The following is a 16985-nucleotide window of genomic DNA, read 5'->3' as shown; positions in this document are numbered from 1 at the left end:
TAAATGACAACTGACAACAGTTTACACAATAAGAGTAATGAATCCATGATCGCAAAATACTGTCAAACTATTTTAGAAGAAAATATTGGTTTCAGCCTTGCACATTAATACTCTTAATTCTAAGGCAGAAGGTTCAAGTCTCACTGCAGCCGCTTAAGTTCATTACCTGGGCTGACATTTCAGTGCAGTACTGAGAGAGGGTGGGGATCGGTTGTTGGGGGGGGTGCTGGGGACGGGGGTAGGGGGGTAGGGGTGGGGTGGACGATGTGGGGGGCGGTAGTAGCAGCAGGAGCTGCAGTGGTGTGGTGTCTCTTGGGATAAGGTTGAATGACGACATGTAAACGATCTTGTGGCATTTAATCAAAAAGGGGACATTGTTTCCAGTGGCCCCTAACCTACACCACCTAAAACAGACTAACTGGTCATTATCTCATTGCTGTTGCAATTATGCAGTAATGGTGGAGCGGTGGCACAGTGGTTAGCACTGCTGCCTTACTGTTCCAGGGATCTGGATTCGATTGTAGCCTTGGGTGATTGTGTGGAGCTTGCACGATCTCTCCCTGACTGCGAGGGTTTCCTCCCAGTCAGGCGTGGAGGTCAGGTGGCTTGGCCATGGCAAAATGCCCCATAGTATCCAAAGATGTATAAATTAGGTGGATTAACCATGGTAAATGCGTAGAGTTCCAGAGAAGGGTAGCCAGGCAAGGTTTCCTCCAGGAAGTAAACATGACTACAACAAGAGACAAACTGCAAGAGGGGAGGAAGTGGAGGAGGAAGGGAGGCTACAATGTAGATAGCCTCTTTCTGATTGTGCTCTAAATGATCATTTTATTGGAAGAAATACATTAATCTTAACCACATTCCCTCATCACTAACAATCTAACATCTTTTACATTTCATCTATCATTGACAATCAAATCACACAACGATAAAATCCACCAGGAGACAAAAATTCAAATCCAGTGTTATTAATTCACTCATGCAGAATGAAAGTAATGTATTCCTTTTGTTCATCTCCCACGTGCCTGTGCCTTTCTTAGTGTTCTTCCAAGGTGCTACCCCAATGGCTGCAGCTTGGGTGATAGGAGATTGCTGATGTTCACTTGAGGAGATGGAACATGACATTGGAGGATGACCTGAAGCAGCTCTGGGCCAAGAGGGTTCGATATCCCACTGCATCATCTGAGCCCAGGCTGAAGTGATCTGGGCAAACCGGCTGACAGGCAAAAGCAAGGGCATTGGTGAAATGAAGGACTAGGGACAGAAATGCTATAAACCTGAGAGAGGGTGGCTGGTTTATCCAGGGAGCCATTGACACTATCCTGCACTGTGGCTCAGCAATCCCACTAATCTGCTAAGGAACAGGTTGAGGGACTGCTGTAATGCCCAGCATGTCCCTTTAAACAATGGTATCCAAAGCAATGATGGCATTGGTCTGAACTTCCACTGCAGCAGGAAGAACATGGAAGCTGTTTGTGCTGCAATGGCAGCTGTGTGGCTTCCATCACCACCAGCAGATGTTGTATCATACCGGCTTCCACAGTGGTCAGGATGGAGGTGATAATCTGTTCCAAGTAGGAAAGGATCAACTCCAAGTTCTGCACAAAGTCTTGCACCAAATTGATGCTGCACACTTCTATGCTCCTTCACATTATGAGCCAGTATTCTGACAGGCTTTCCATTGCACAAAGAATTTATTTATGCACACCCACCAGTCTTTTTCTATAGCCTGGACTTTTAAAGGTCTTATCTGACATCTGAAGTTAGATTTAACATTGAGTTCAAAAGCTTCAAATCATAACCTCTCCCCTCCATTGTTATCCCTTTTTTAAATTAATTTTTGTTCCCCCACCTCACTCCTCATCCCACAGGGCCATCTGTGACTTGTTCTTAAGTTTTTCTTTCAGAGTGCTGACCTTTGTTTTCTGCTATTAACACATTCTGCTGTCTTACCTTTACGTCACGATCAGCATTTTTTTTAGTCTTTAACACTATCATTAACACTTCCTTTGTCTTGTGTTCCATGATATCTTTGTCAAATTTATCCTTATCTCCCTTCTATGTTGCTCCACCTGCTCTACCCCTTAAACAGTATAAAATCCATCAAATTTCTCCCTTTCTGTAGTTCTGAAGAAGAATCATATGAACTCAAAATGTTAACTCTGTTCCTGTCTCCAAAGATGCTGGGTTTTTCCAGCACTTTCTGTTATTATAATATTGCTCACTGTTATTTATGCATATATTAGACAGTACTTCAGATCAGCACAAATGGGCAGTTAAATATGAAAATCTGGAAATTGTAGTTTGCCCTCCTCCAAAAACTGTTTGAAAAATAGCATCCCAATGTCTGGTTCCTCATTCAACTGTATTGAACTGTTCTCATACTCGCACTGCGGATAAGCACAAAGCTCACCAGAGAACTTTGAAGTCTTGTCCATTTCAGTCTAATTATTTTTCATTCATTCAAGAGATGTTGACATCGCTGGTTGGGCCAGCATTTATTGTCCATCTCTAATTGCCTTGAGAAGGTGGTGGTGAGCTGCCTTCTTGAACCGCTGCAGTTCATGAGGTGTAGATACACCCACAGCGCTGTTAGGGAGGGAATTCTAGCATTTTGACCCAGCAACAAAAAAAGAAGCAGCAATATATTTCCAAATCAGGAGGCTGAGTGACTTGGAGCAGAACTTCCAGGTGGTCATGTTCCCATGTATCTGCTGCTTTCGTCTTTCTAGATGGTAGTGGTCATGGGTTTGAAAGATGCTGCCTAAGGATTTATGTTCCTGCAGAGCACATTGTAGATTGCTGCTACTGTGAATCAGCAGTAGAGAGAGTGAATGTTTGAGAAGGAGTTCTAATCAAGCAGGATGCTTTGTCCTGGCTGGTGTCAAACTTCCAGTGTTGTTGAAGCTGCACCCATCCAGGCAAGGGGAAAGTATTCCACCACATTCCTGACTTGTGCTTTGAGAATTGTGGATAGGATTTGGGGAGTCAGGAGATAAATTACTTGGCACAGGATTCCTACCCTCTGATCTGCTCTTCCTAGCCACATATGGCTAATCAGTTTCTGGTCAATACTAACCTCCAGGATGTTGATAGTAATGATTCTGCGATGGTAATGACATTGAATGTCAATGGGTGATAGTTAGATTCTCTCTTGGAGATGGTCATTTGTGTGGCACTAATGTTACCTGTCACTTATCAGCCCAAGCCTGAATATTGTCCAGGTCTTGTTGCACTTGGATGTGGACTGCTTCAGTATCTCAGGAGTTGCGAAAGGTGCTGAACATTGTGCAATCATCGGCGAACATCCCCACTTCGGAATTTATGATGGAAGGAAGGTCATTGTAAAAGCAGCTGAAGATGTTTGGGCCCACGATACTACCCTGAGGAACTCCTGCAGTGATGTCCCGAAGGTGGTTATTGGTGGGAAATGGAAATGGTTCAATATTTTCCTTGGTGAAGTATTCCACTTGGTGGCCTGGTAAAGAGTTGACAAATAAAACAACAAACTTAAGTTTAAACTGCTGCAGGAACTGAAAAAAACACCAAGCTAGAATTTACTGAGGTTGGTGAATAAAAGTTGTCCATTATTTTTAAGACCTGTCCATTAACCACAAACATCTTCCTTTGCGTTATGCATGAGTCCAACCAGCAAAGAGTTTTCTTCCTGATTCTCATTGCCTCTAGTTTTGCCAGAGAACTTGATGCCGCACTCGGTCAGATGCAGCCCTGATGTCAAGGGCAGTCATTCTCACCTTACCCTTTTTAATGATCTGATAAATCTTAATTCCTGTCCAATGACCTCTCTGGCATTGAAAATGCTCTTGAACAACCAAGGAGCCCCATTGCTTCCAATTTCAACTGTTGTCGAAGTTAAAAAAAGTAAATAAAAACCATTTTTACTTTTTCTTTCAATCTCTTTCATTTCTTGATTAATTTAAATTTTCTTCACATTTTTTATTCTACTTTCCATATCTAAATTAACATTGAATTCCATACTTTGACACTTGCTGGTTCAGATTCTACACTGCTTCTGAATGATTTGAATTTAAGGAGATAACATCTGCTTGTCTTTTAAGCACAGGCTCCAGATGTTCAGTGGAAGGTGCTGCACCATTTCCATTTCCCACAGCCAACAACTTGTCGGGTAAACAGTCATGGAAGTTATGACAAGTCTTAAAAACAATGGACAACTTTCATTCACCAGCCTCGGTAAATTCTGGCTAGGTATTTTTTTCAGTTCCTGCAGCAGTTTAAACTTAAGTTTGTTGTTTTATTTGTCAACTCTTTACCAGGCCACCAGGTGGAATACTTCACCAAGGAAAATATTCACTGACACTGTCTCCGTGCTTCTTCACTGATGATATAATACATCTGGACATTTCAGAGCTAATGATCCCTGCCTTAAATGTTTTTCAGAAAAGGGATTTCTCACTACAATACACAGAACTTGCTGAGAGTAACATAGAGTAACATGGAATTTAAGCAAATATTTACAAGATTCCGCCCATGATAGTAATGGGGGCTGCATTCAATGCTACAAATACAGTGTGCAGCTAGGGTCTGATCTGGTAGAACTGAGAGTGTTGGCAGCTTGGGGGTGGGGGTGGGGGTGGGGGGGAGGAGAAAAAGGAAAAAGAATAACTGAATCATAGAATTGCAGGAGGCCATTCAGCCCATCATTTCTACAGTGGCTGTCAGAATGAGCCGTTCACTTTGTGCCATTTTCCCGGCTTCTCCCCATATCTCTGCACTTCCTTCCTTTTCAAATTGCTGTATAATTTCTTTTTAAATGCTTCAATTGAACCTGTCTTCAGCACACTCTGAGGCAGTGCATCTCAGACGCTAACGACTCGCTGCATGGTTTTTTCCTTACATCTCTTCTGCTTCCTTTGCAAATTACTTTAAAACTGTCCCATGTTATTCTCAATTCCTTCATGAGTTGCAACAGTTTTTCCCTATCTCCTCCGTCCCTCATAATTTTGAACACCCCAATCAAGTCTCCTATCAGCCTTCTCTTGGATCCTGCAGAACCCTGGGATGGGGACATGATCAGCTGGAGAGAAATTGGATTGATAACCTGGAATGTGCTATAAGATTGGGTAACACTGAGAACATAAGAATATAAGAAATAGGAGCAGGAGTAGGCCATCTAGCCCCTCGAGCCTGCCCCGCCATTCAGCAAGATCATGGCTGATCTGAAGTGGATCAGTTCCACTTTCCCACTTTGTCCCCATAACTCTTAATTCCCTTGTCTATCAGAAACCTATCTACCCGTGACTTAAATACATTCAGCGAGGTAGCCTCCACCACTTCAACGGGCAGGGAATTCCAGAGATTCACCACCCTTTGAGTGAAGAAGTTTCTCCTCAACTCTGATCTAAACTGCACCCCCCCTCTCTTTATCTTGAGGCTGTGCCCTCTAGTCCTGCTATCCTTTCTAAGCTGGAAGAATCTCTCTACCTCCACCCTATCCATCCCCTTCATTATCTTATATGTCTCTATAAGATCTCCCCTCAGCCTTCTAAACTCCGGCGAGTACAGACCCAGTCTATTTAGTCTCTCTTCATAGGCCAACCCCCTCATCTCCGGTATCAGCCTAGTGAACCTCCTCTGCACTCCCTCCAAGGCCAATATATTTTTCCACAAGTGTGGCAACCAAAACTGCACACAGTACTCCAGCTGCGGCCTCACCAGTATCCTGTACAGTTGCAGCAAGACCACCCTGCTTTTATATTCTATCCCCCTCACTATAAAGGCCAGCATTCCATTCGCCTTCTTGAGCACCTGCTGCACCTGCAACTGGGTTTTTGCGACTCGTGCACAAGGACCCCCAGGTCCCTCTGCACTGTAGCATGTTGCAGCTTTTCGCCTTTTAAATAATAATCCCTCCTACTATTATTTCTGCCAAAGTGAATAACCTCACACTTGCTAACATAATACTCCATCTACCAGGTCCTCGCCCACTCGCTCAGCCTATCCAGATCTCTCTGCAGACTTTCCACACCCTCCACGCAATTTGCTTTTCCACTCATCTTCGTGTCATCAGCAAATTTCGTCACCCTACACTCAGCCCCCTCCTCCATATCATCTACGTATATGGTAAACAGTTGAGGCCCCAGAACCGACCCCAGCGGCACTCCACTAGTCACCAGCTGCCAACCAGAATAGCACTCATTGATACCAACTCTCTGCTTCCTATTAGACAGCCAATCCTCTATCCACGCTAACACCTTACTCCCAACTCCGTGCACCCTAACCTTTTGTAGCAACCTTTTGTGAGGCATCTTATCAAACGACTTTTGGAAATCTAAAAACACCACATCCACCGGTTCCCCTCTGTCTACTGCACTAGTCACATCCTCATAGAACTCCAATAAATTTGTCAAACACGACTTCCCCTTCACGAATCCGTGCTGCGTCTGCTCAATCAAACCATTCTTTTCTAGGTTCTGAGGGTGTGGTCTTTGTGCTGGCAGTGCTCAGGGGAAGGGGAGAGGAGTAGGGGGATCTGGTAACATTGGAAACATGGACTGGGGTCTGGTGGGCCTCAGGATGGAGTGATCTGAGATTTGACACATCTGTAATGGGATCTAGCAACACTAGAGACTGCACAGGCTGTCAGTTTATGGGAAGTCTGTGATCTGACTGTACAGAGGTGGAGCTGTGGAATCAAGCTGAACTGCTGGACTTGAGCTGCTGGAGTGTGTATACCTTCCTCCTTTCTGTGCTGTGTAGGCTGAGAAGGAGGTTGCTTAAGAAAATTAATATTCAAAAACCTACGGACCTAATGTAAGTTAAGATGACTACTCATGCTATCCACAAACAATAGACATATTATAAGAGGTACAGAAGCCTCGATGAGAACTTCTCCCAAGGTCAAAGCATTGGCCAACAGGTCTATTGGCTAGACAATACTGTCACAAATGATATGTGTTTTCTGATGTTGCTCATAAGATTTTGTCCACAAAAAGCAACACAAATCCAATCCAATTGATTACTGCCCCATTGGTCTACTCTTGATCATCAGCAAAGTAATAGAAAACGTCATCAACAGTGCTATCAAGCAGCATTTATCCAGCAACAACCTGATCAGTGACATTCAGTTTGGGTTCTGCCAAGGCCATCCCAGCTCCTGACCTCATTACAGCCTTCGTTCAAACAAAGACAAAGGAGCTGACCTCCAGAGGTGAGGTGTGAGTGACTGCCCTTGACATTCAGACAGCATTTGACCAAATGTGGCATCAAGAAGCCTCAGGAAAACTGGGGTCAATGGAATCAAAAGAAAATCACTCTGTTGGTTGGAGTCAAAACTGGGCGCAAAGGATTATGGTTGTGATCATTGGAGGTCAGTCATCTCAGCTCCAGGACATCACCGCAGGAGCTCCTCAAGGTACTTTGCAAGGCCTAGCCATCTTCAGCTGCTTTATCAATCACCTTCTCGTTATCATAATATCAGAAATGGAGATGTTTGCAAATGATTGCATAACATTCAGCACCATTTGTGACTCCTCAGGCACTGAAGCAGATTGCGCCCATATGCAACAAGACCTGCATAACATTCAGGCTTGGCTGATAAGTGGCAAATAACATTCATGCCACACAAGTGCAAGATAGTGACCACATCTGTTGGAGGAAATAAGGATTGTCTGATACCAAAACACTAATAAATTTGAGGTAGACTAATTTAGAAATGAATATAGTACAGAAAAAGCAAGACATACCTGGAATTACAAAGGCACAGTTGCATAGAAACACATATAACCACCATTAGAGATTTTAAATATGTATTTTTAAAGGTATTCTGTACATCTTAGCCAAATACAGACTGCCCCCAAGGCATAATGGAATAAAAACTAAGTGTGATGAACCACATTCTTTAAGCACAATATGGCCTCAGAGCACAGTTTTTAATCAGTATAGTTCCCAGACACTATATGAATGGGAAAATTCATTTTCTACTGATAAGAAATGCTTAGCAGACAGTAAGAACAGAAACTCTTGAACTCTATGACCTACATAATTAAGAGACAGTGGGAAATGTCCCTTTGAATTCTATTATCTATGATAGCCTTTTTCCTCGGATGGAGAAAGCTAGCACGAGGGGGCATAGCTTTAAATTAAGGGGTGGTAGATATAGGACGGATGTCAGAGGTAGGTTCTTTACCCAGAGCGTGGTGAGGGATTGGAATTCCCTGCCTGCTGCAGTTGTAAATGCGCCTAGTTTGGAGGCGTTTAAGAGATCCCTGAATAGGTTTATGGATGGAAAGGGATTGGTTTAGGTTAGAGGGTCATTGCTTTTTAATTGGTCGGCGCAACATCGTGGGCCGAAGGGCCTGTTCTGCGCTGTAATGTTCTATGTTCTACGTTCTAATTGAAGTTGCTAAGAGACAAATGGGTGGGAGCTTCTGGATTCTATGGACCAATGAATTTCATGCTGCCAGAGAGTAGGATGTAATTGGTCAAGATAAATAATCCATATTGATATGATTGGTCCATCCTATTTAGATGGACAGAGTAGGTGGGCAGATGATTTCTGAAGAAGTATAATTATAAAATATCTTAATAATTTAATTAGAATAATTTGAGCTGTCTCAGAATGCTGTCCCTCCATGGTGGAAACCAGGCCTGGGCAATAAAGTATGTTTTCATATTAGAATTATTACCTTTGTGAGTTCTTTGAATTTGCTGAGCTGTATTAACAAAGACAGATCTCTTGCATGAAGCCAGCAAAATACATAGCTCTCTGAAAAACTCCTACAACATCCAACATGAGGAAATCCAATCACCACTGAATCAAAATCCTGGAACTCCTTCCCTAAGTACCATTGTGAATATACCTGTAATACATGGACTGCAACGGTTCAAGAAGGCATCTCACCACCACTGTCTTAAAGGCAATTAGGAGTGGAACGGCAAATTGCGTGGAGGGTGTGGAGAGTCTGCAGAAGGATCTAGATAGGCTGGGCAAATAGGCCAGGAACTGGCAAATGGAATTTAATGTTGGCAAGTGCAAAGTGGTCCACTTTGGTAGGAAGAATGGTAGGAAGGACTATTACTTACATGGCAAAAAACTGCAGCAGGCGACGGTGCAGAGGGACCTCGGGGTCCTTGTGCATGAGTCGCAAAAACCCAGCTTGCAGGTGCAGCAGGTGGTCAGGAAGGCGAATGGGATGCTGGCCTTCATAGCGAGGGGGATTGAATATAAAAGTAGGGAGGTCTTGCTGCAGCTGTATAGGGCATTGGTGAGGCCGCAGCTGGAGTACTGTGTGCAGTTTTGGTCGCCGCACTTACGCAAGGATATTTTGGCCTTGGAGGGAGTGCAGAGGTTTACTAGGCTGATACCGGAGTTGAGGGGGTTGAGCTATGAGGAGAGGCTGAATAAACTAGGCTTGTACTTGTTAGAGTTTAGAAGAATGAGGGGAGATCTCATTGAGACATATAAGATGATGAATGGGATGGATAGGATAGAGGTGGAGAGACTCTTCCTGCTCAGAAAGGACAGTAGGACTAGGGGGCACAGCCTCAAGATAAAGGGGGGGGCAGTTTAGAACGGAGTTGAGGAGGAACTTCTTCACTCAAAGGGTGGTGAATCTCTGGAATTCTCTGCCCGTTGAAGTGGTGGAGGCTGCCTCGCTAGATATTTTAAGACGCGGGTTGATGGGTTTTTGATAAGCGAGGGGATTAAGGGTTATGGGGAGACGGCGGGAATGTGGAACTGAGCCACGACAGATCAGCAATGATCTTATTGAATGGCGGGGCAGGCTCGAAGGGCTAGATGGCCTACTCCTGCTCCTATTTCTTATGTTCTTATGTTAACAATAAAATGCTGGCCTAGCCAGCAATGCCCACATTATGTGAAAGAATAAAGAAAAATTATAGACTACTCACTTGGGTTGAAAACCTATGAGAATTCATGCAATTGGAGATCCTGATAGGATTACATTTGGACAGCAACATTCTGGACACTTAAACTACTGTAAAATCGAAACTGAACAAAAATAGAATTCATGAGGTGGAGATGAATAATTCAACATATATTTACAAAAGTGACAACTATATATATATAGAATGAGGGAACACCCATGCCACCACGGTGCATTCAATACATCTTAATTTTTATAAGCTTACTTCTATATCTAAATAAAGCCCAACATCTGCAGCTGAGATGGAAGTAGCCTGCTGATAGCTATGCCCTGTTGAGTGAGATGAATTATCAGTGCTGAGGTCTCAGTCTTTCACAATTTCTATCAATGACTTGGATGAAGGGACTGAAGGTATAGTGGCTAAATTTACTAACGACACCAACTTGGTTATGAAAGAGACAATTAAGACAAAGATACAGAGAAAACTTTCCTTGAGAGGGTTGTGAGTTTTTGGAACTCTCTTTCTCAAAACAGCGGCAGAGCTGGATAGATTCTTGCTACTTTCCAATCTATCTTGATACAATAGAGGGTGAATGTTTACCAGGAGTAGGCAGGAATATAGAGTTGACAATAAAATCAGGTCACATCAAGTGGAGGCTTGATGTGCCAAATGGCATAATCTGGCTCCTTATTTGTATGTTTGTATCACCTTCAGCAGGCGTCAGTGGCCCAGAGCCTTGAAGCCTTGGGTCTGCTGCTCAGGTCCCGATACAAACTTCTCGGCCAGACCTATTGGATTTGATGGAGTTGCTAGCAGAAGGGTGGTGGGGTGGCATGGTACACATGGAGTATCCTGGGTGAATGCACCTGGGTGACTGGCTGGCACTACTGGCACTGACGGGCCATTGGGTCCTTTATATGCCCAATGGCCACTCCATCACTCCTCTAGTAGAAGGATCACCTAAAGAGAGAGAAAGGGGTCAAGCTGTTTCATTCCCCCTTCCTTAGCCACTGCTGAAATATATCCTTGTCTAGAATGACATCAATCAGGTCCACGTGTGAATCCAACAGAAACCACGACATCTGGATCTCCAAGGTGGCTGCCACACTTCCCATGTAGATTTTGATGAGCTGTGATAGCAGACAGAATGTGGACGGACTCCTGCAGTATAGGATCCAGTTTGCAAACAGTCGCTAGCAATTCTGCCTGATGTTCCCCTGCCTCTTTCTGAATCTCCCAGAGGTCTCTTAGAGCCTAGAGCAAAGGCTATCATCAGACTCAGACTCAGCAGGGGTCTGGTCTCCAGCAGGTTCCAAGTGTCAGAAACCTCTATTTTCATTGCCTTTGATGTGGAGGTGCTGGCGTTGAACTGGGGTAAACACATTAAGAAGTTTCACAACTCCAGGTTAAAGTCTAACAGGTTTATTTGGTAGTAAACGCCTCTAGCTTTTGGAACGCTGTTTCTTCATCAGGTGAGTGGAGAATTCTGATCACAAACAGGGCATGTAAAGGCACACAAAGTTTACAGAATACTGATTAGAATGCGAGTCTTTACAGCTAATCAGCTAATCAAGTCTTAAAGATGCAGACAATGTGAATGGAGATAGCATTAAGCATAGGTTGAAGAGATGTGTATTGTCTCCAGACAGGACAGTAAGTGAGATGTTGCAAGTTCAGGCAAGTCATGGAGTTACAGATAGTGTGACATGAACCCAAGATCCCGGTTGAGGCCGTCCTCATGTGTGCGGAACTTGGCTATCAGTTTCTGCTCATGAAGCCTTTGAAAAGATTGGGTTCTACTTTATCATGGTGATGCCAGAGTTTCTGGAGCTCACTGCACTCCATCCCATGGAATGACCCAGGGGCCCACAGGAACCACAAGGGAGGAGGACAGGCTCGAGCCCATGCTGGGGCCTTCCAGCCCGGAGACTGTGGTTCCTGGCTGGAAGACCCCAGCATGGGCTGGAGCCCATGTTTAAACTGAAAAGGCCATGTCATCACCCTGAAGTGGAGGGGGGGAGAGGAGATGGAGAGGAACACTTGTAGAGGTTATAGAATGCTGCTTGTGCCTAGCACATCCACAGTCACAGCCCGTTCACCCCCCAATTCCCCCAGGCACATATCCCCCAAATGCACAGCCTTCCCAATTCCCCCAAGCATGTGCTCCCCACAGTTACAGCTCCCAGCAAAATTGAGAGGCTGCAGCAGTGCTACTTGCAAGAGCTTTATGCACATCTTTTAGCTGGAAGTGAGCTGAGTGCACTAGGACCTAACAGTACCAGATGACTCCAGGTCAGTGCTGCAAATCAGACATCAGAGACCCTGCTGAGCAACAGCTTCCCCCCCCATCACCCCCCATACACGCGTGGAGCAGTCACCGACCCCAGACAGAAAATGGCCACAATGGAAGGACATCCATGAGTAGCAGAGAGCTGTTGGATGTTATACATCTAACTCCTCACTACCCCTCATGATGGAGTGCTCAAATCAGACTTTAATGGAGCATGGGTTCATGAAGGCAGGTCATGTTTGACTAAACTTGGTGGAATTCTTAGAGAACATTACATGCACAGTGGACAATGGGGAACCTGAGGATGTGATGTATCTGGATTTCCAGAAGGTATTTGACAAGGTGCTGCACCAAAGACCGCTACATAAGATAAAGGTGCACAGTGTTACGGGTAATGCATTAGCATGGATAGAGGATTGGTTAACTAACAAAAAGCAAAGATGGGGATAAATGGGTGTTTTTTTGGTTGGCAATCAGTGACTAGTGTTGTGCCTCAGGGATCAGTGTTGGGACCGCAATTGTTTACGATTTACAAAGATGATTTGGAGTTGGGAACCAAGTGTAGTGTGTCAAAATTTGCAGATGACACTATGGTGGTTGGAAGAATAAAGTGTGCAGAGAACGCTGGAAGTCTGCAAAGGGATATTGATAATCTAAGTGAGTGGGTGAGGGTTTGGCAAATGGAGTACAATGTTGGTAAATGTGAGGTCATCCATTTTGATAGGAATAACAGCAAAATGGACTGTTTAAATGGTAAAAGATTGCAGCATGCTGATGTGCAGAGGCAGCTGGGTGTCCTTGTGCAGGAATCTCAAGGAGTTGGTTTGCAGGTGTAGCAGGTAATTAAGAATGCAAGTAGAATTTTGTCCTTCTTTGCTAGAAGGATGGAGTTTAAAAACAACAAAATTATGTTGCAGCTGCTGGTGGGGCCAAACCTGGAGTACTGTGTACAGTTTTGGTCTCCTTACTTGAGAAAGGATATACTGGAGGGGCTGCAGAGGAGATTCATTAGGTTGATTCTGGAGTTGAAAGGATTGGCTTATGAGGAGAGACTGAGTAAACTGGGACTATACTCATTGGAATTGAGAAGAATGAGGGAAGATCTTATAGAAACATATAAGATTATGAAGGGAATAGAGAAAATAGAAGCAGGGAAGTTGTTTCCACTGGTGGGTGAAACTAGAACTAAGGGGCATAGCCTCAAAATAAGGGGAAGCAGATTTAGGACTGAGTTGAGGAGGAACTCCTTCACGGAAGGGGTTGTGAATCTGTGGAATTCACTGCCCAATGAAGCAGTTGAGGCTACCTCATTGAATGTTTTTAAGGCAAGGATAGATACATTTTTGAACAGTAAAGGAATTAAGGGTTATGGTGAGCGGGCGGATAAGTGGAGCTGAATCCACAAAAAGATTTGCCATGATCTTATTGAATGGCGGAGCAGGCTTGAGGGGCCAGATGGTCTATTCCTGCTCCTAGTTCTTATGTTCTTATGTCTATTTCATGCCAATTCCGGAATGATGAATGGAATGGTAAAAGAGAAAGTGCCGATAAAGTTGGGCGTGCAGCCAATTAATTCAATTTAAATGCATTCAAATCCACTTAAGTTGTCATTGTGCCCATTGTGGGTGCGGTCCCGATTGCAGGGGGAACCGGTGTGGAGGCAGGCGCTGATTGTGCTACTTGCCTCAATCCCAACTTTACCAATTTTTCATGCTCACAAACAGGCGCAAACCTGATGATAAAATTGGGCCCTACGTTTGATGAAATGGTCAAAGAAAAACCTGAGCAGGTAAAGGACCAGGTAAAGTATTTAATTCTGTAAGATTAAATAAGATTGCTGAATTACTGAATTACTAAAATTGCTGAATTGTTTGACAAAGTACCTCACAAGAGGTTATTGCAGAAGGTCGAGGGACATGGAGTTGGGGGTAGGGTGTTAGCGTGGATAGAGGATTGGTTGTCAAATAGGAGGCAGAGAGTGGGGGTCAACGGGTGCTATTCGGATTGGCGGTTGGTGACTAGTGGAGTGCCCCAGGGATCGGTGCTGGGGCCTCAGCTTTTTACCATTTATATAGATGATCTGGAGGAGGGAACCGAGTGTAGGGTGTCGAAATTTGCTGATGACACCAAGATTGGGGGAACGGCAAATTGTGTGGAGGGTGTGGAGAGTCTGCAGAAGGATCTGGATAGGCTGGGCGAATGGGCCAGGAAATGGCAAATGGAATTTAATGTCGGCAAGTGTGAGGTGGTCCACTTTGGCAGGAATAATGGTAGGAAGGACTATTACTTACGTGGCGAAAAACTGCAGCAGGCGACAGTGCAGAGGGACCTCGGGGTCCTTGTGCATGAGTCACAAAAACCCAGCTTGCAGGTGCAGCATGTGGTCAGGAAGGCGAATGGGATGCTGGCCTTCATAGCGAGGGGGATTGAATATAAAAGTAGGGAGGTCTTGCTGCAGCTGTATAGGGCATTGGTGAGGCCGCAGCTGGAGTACTGTGTGCAGTTTTGGGCGCCGCACCTGCGCAAAGATATTTTGGCCTTGGAGGGAGTGCAGAGGAGGTTTACTAGGCTGATACCGGAGTTGAGGGGGTTGAGCTATGAGGAGAGGCTGAATAAACTAGGCTTGTACTCGTTAGAGTTTAGAAGAATGAGGGGAGATCTCATTGAGACGTATAAGATGATGAATGGGATGGATAGGATAGAGGTGGAGAGACTCTTCCTGCTCAGAAAGGACAGTAGGACTAGGGGGCACAGCCTCAAGATAAAGGGGGAGCGGTTTAGAACGGAGTTGAGGAGGAACTTCTTCACTCAAAGGGTGGTGAATCTCTGGAATTCTCTGCCCGTTGAAGCGGTGGAGGCTGCCTCGCTAAATATTTTTAAGACGTGGGTTGATGGGTTTTTGATAAGCGAGGGGATTAAGGGTTATGGGGAGAGGGCGGGAATGTGGAACTGAGCCACGACAGATCAGCAATGATCTTATTGAATGGCGGGGCAGGCTCGAAGGGCTAGATGGCCTACTCCTGCTCCTATTTCTTATGTTCTTATGTTCTTATTAGCTAAACAGCATTTGAAGGTGACACAGTACCTAATGAAGCAAGAAGCTAATAAGAAATCTACAATATGGATATTTTCCCATGGGGTTAAAGAATTGGTGCTCTTATCAATTGTAGGAGGCCATTATAACATGAAATTTAGTGGTCTCTATAAAGTTGAGCAAAAATTAAATCAGGTAAATTATCTGGTAAAAATGCCAGACAGGGAAAAGATTTATAGGGTATGTCATATGAACATGCTCAAACAATACTGTGACAGGAAAAGGGAATCGGAGAAACTGGTACTAGTTACATCCACTCAGCGTGAGGAATCAAATCCCGAGGATGTGGATTTTGATGCTCCTCAAAACAAATTGAACAATGGAAAAGTCCTTGAAAACTGGAATCAGATAGTAAATTATCTGTTCCAATAACAGAAAACTGAACTGAAAGATCTGTTAAAGAGATATCAGGACTTAGGTAGGAAAAAGTGAGGAAGACAGATGCCATAGTACATGGGATTGATGTAGGGAATGCTGTTCCAATAAAACAACACCCTTATCAGCTTAATCCTCTCAAAGCAGGGCAGGTACAAAAGGAAATAGAGGCAATGCTACAATAGAGCCGAGTCAAAACGAATGAAGTTCATGTTGGTCCCCAAACCTGATGGTACTCAACGATTCTGCATGGATTATCAGAATGTCAATGCACTCTCAAAATCAGATTCCTATCCAATCTCAAGGTTGGAGGATTGTATGGGGTAAGTTGGACAAGCCACATACATCACCAAGATGAATTTACTTAGTAAGTACTGGCAAGTACCTTTCCATTGAAATGTGGCCATGAGTAGGCTCAGGTTTCAGAAAAGGCTGACCTCCAGAGGTTTGCGCCATGGCAAGAAGAAGGTATGGCTGGATCCGAATAAAACGCCTGAGATTGCCAGTGCTAATTCCCGTCAACAGATCAGAAAATTAGATAAAGATGGTTTGATTATCCGCAAGCTGGTGACTGTACACTTGTGTGCTCGGTGCAGGAAGAACACCCTTGCACACAGGAAAGGCCAGCACATGAGCATCGGTAAGTGAAAGGGTACAATTAATGACCGCATGCGGGAGAAACTGGTCTGGATGAGGAGAATGAGAATTCTGAGGTGTCTGCTTTGCAGATACAGGGAGTCTAAGAAGATCAATCACCAAGTGTATTACAGCCTGTATCTGAAGGTGAAGGGTAACGTCTTCAAGAATAAGCGTATCTTGATGGAGCACATTCACAAACTAATGGCAACCAAGGCTTGCAAGAAGCTACTGGCTGACCAGGCTGAAGCTCGCAGGAGCAAGGAAACTTGTAAACACAGAACAATGGCAGACCTTTGCAAAAAATTTGTGCCCAATGAGAAACAGTAATCCTGAAAATTATCCACAAAGGTAAACGGAAGAAGAAAGCTTGGATGAGAATGGTTACTGAAGTTTGCTGTGACGGAGATGGATTCACTCAAAAACCTCCTAAAAATAAAAGATTCATCAGACTGACAGGTTTACGTTTTAAAAAGACCCAGCCAGAGCAAGTAGGTCTGATCACCCAAGAGCACATCCATCCATTTAATCCTCACGAGAACGACATGATCACAGCATTGAAGCATGCAAAACTTGACCAAGATGGAACAGAGTGCCATCATCTCTGAGGTTGACCCTCTGGTGAAACCTTGTAAAAATGTGGTTCTGTATCAGACTATAATGAAACTGTTGCAGACAAGCTGAGTTGACGCAAGATCCACCAAAAAAGGGGGGAGAAAAGGA

The 16985-nt window shown here is 44.3% G+C and overlaps 1 pseudogene; it reads left to right on the top strand.

The window, feature by feature from the left end:
• The first annotated feature begins 16031 nt into the window (after window positions 1–16031).
• Window positions 16032–16592, top strand: LOC145343371 (large ribosomal subunit protein eL19 pseudogene; annotated as a pseudogene).
• Window positions 16593–16985: the final 393 nt, after the last annotated feature.

The sequence above is a fragment of the Carcharhinus amblyrhynchos genome, chromosome 5, assembly GCF_965287045.1.
Source record: "Carcharhinus amblyrhynchos chromosome 5, sCarAmb.v2.hapA, whole genome shotgun sequence".
Taxonomy (NCBI): Eukaryota; Metazoa; Chordata; class Chondrichthyes; order Carcharhiniformes; family Carcharhinidae; genus Carcharhinus; species Carcharhinus amblyrhynchos.
Note: the sequence above shows the minus strand (reverse complement) of the source record. Positions and strands in the feature narration are given on the sequence as shown.